Source organism: Ictalurus punctatus, chromosome 6 (genome assembly GCF_001660625.3).
Source record: "Ictalurus punctatus breed USDA103 chromosome 6, Coco_2.0, whole genome shotgun sequence".
Taxonomy (NCBI): domain Eukaryota; kingdom Metazoa; phylum Chordata; class Actinopteri; order Siluriformes; family Ictaluridae; genus Ictalurus; species Ictalurus punctatus.
This window is the reverse complement of record NC_030421.2, coordinates 30,321,969-30,323,863: the sequence shown is the minus strand read 5'-3', so window position 1 is coordinate 30,323,863 and position 1,895 is coordinate 30,321,969. Positions and strand designations below refer to the sequence as shown.

Here is a 1,895-nt window from a genome sequence, read left to right as displayed (position 1 = left end):
CCCCAGGTGTGAATGTGTGTGTGCATGGAACTCTGTGAGGGACTGGTATTCCAGCCTCATGCCTATTGTTCCTGGGATAGGTTTAAGATCCAGACAGACACCAACTGCAAGTTATATATCAGACAAAACACATTTGGATATTTGTGGTACAGAAATTTTGGTAGCACTTTACAATAACAGTACATGAATAATCATGCAATAATACCTAATACTAATATTAATACTTACTTAAATATGAACTAATGAGTTAAGGCATGTACTAATCATGAACTAGTGAAGAGCTAACCTTAACTGTGACTTGAGTCATAGTCATGCGTGAATAACAACCACCTTAAGGACATGTTAATACATGTTTGTTAGTTAATGTAGTGATTAGAAATGTAGGGGTAAACTAAATCAAACATGTCCTATAAGAAAGAATATGAATTAAGCATGCATAATTTCAAATTGTTTATATCATTTGCCATATTCAGTTGTGTACACAAACATCATTGGATGGCATTGAGATGAAATTATTAGTGTTTATTATTAGTGAATATTAGTGCATGATTATTCATATTATATTATATTATTATAATATTATTCATATAATTCATTATTCATATTATTGTAAAATGTTACAGAGATTTTAATTTTGGAATAACTAGAACCTGCACAGTGTCATGTAAATACCGGAAAAAGACTAGAGACTACGATTCCCATCAGCCACTGCACCTCACCTGATTGTGTCAAATGACTGTCTGCACCTGATTGACATTTGGGATGAATGAGCACTTGTATATAAGTCACACTTTGCACTGCACACATTGTCTTTTGGTTGTCTTTCGTTGCCGATGTTCTCTGGTTCTGCGTTAAGGTCATGGGTCCGGGTCCGGGTCCGGGTCCAGGTTTGGGTCCGGGTCCAGGTTTGGGTCCTAGCCTTAGTGTTCTTGTTTTGTGTTTAATTTTCATTTCTATTCACTTTATCTGCACTTGAATCCATCTTTGCCTCCAAACAAAGAGTTCATCACTAGTAAGGGTATGTGGGATATAAGTTTGTAGTGATTCAACTTTGTATTTAAAGTACTAGGTAATAAAATGTGTTAGAAATCTACATTTATTTTTTATTCATTCTGGTTAATAACAATTTTGGTTTATAGTTAAGGATACTACTGTAGTTTTCTGACTATAATAGGGATAGTCTTGATAAACACACTTTGCTTTTGTTTTGTAGTATTGTGCAGCTCTCAAGGTTCATGTGGAAAGTTATTGTATCCAGTCGCTACAGTGCCACTGATTGAATCGACCTCTTTGAAGGCTTTGCCAGATATTGCTTTTGAGTCAGATTTCTCCATTGGTTTTCACTTTTGGATTAAGACTATGACTCTTATCTTAGTAAATCCTCAACTGCTTAAATGTCACCTTTCTTAATTCCAGATGTCATCTTTATAGTGATCACTTGTCTTACAATTACCTCTAATGCTACCTGAGTACAAGCTTTTATTACATTCTCTCTCTCCCTGTATTATTTCTCATTATATTCTTTGGTTAATTAATAAATGTAACTGCAAATTTGACCCTGTATGTTTAAAACATTTTTTTATGGTGGCCCTGCCACATAATATTAAGTTTAATAATAAAGTGAAACAGTAAAAAGAAAAGTGTGTAATTGTTGATATGGTGAAGAGTACTGTAAGGAGATTATAAAAAGTGTTTACTGTCACAAAATTTTCCACCATGTGAGTCTTCAAAGGATTTTGCATAATCATTTTTTTTGTCTAATCTTCAACAAAGAGGAAAAAAAGATGGGTTGACTTTTTTTTTTATATCTGTTATAACATGAACTAACTTGTTTAATGGATGTTCCACAACATTTAATGGGTAAAAAAAAAACACAAAAAAATGTCATTATTATT

General features: G+C 33.1%; 1 long non-coding RNA gene across 1 annotated transcript; it reads left to right on the top strand.

Moving 5' to 3' along the window:
• Nucleotides 1–819: 819 nt before the first annotated feature.
• LOC128632915 (uncharacterized) lies at nt 820–1,550 on the top strand. The gene is made up of 3 exons (XR_008396549.1): nt 820–875; nt 906–1,018; nt 1,214–1,550. It is a non-coding gene; the product is annotated as an uncharacterized LOC128632915 (long non-coding RNA).
• The last annotated feature ends 345 nt before the right edge of the window (nt 1,551–1,895 follow it).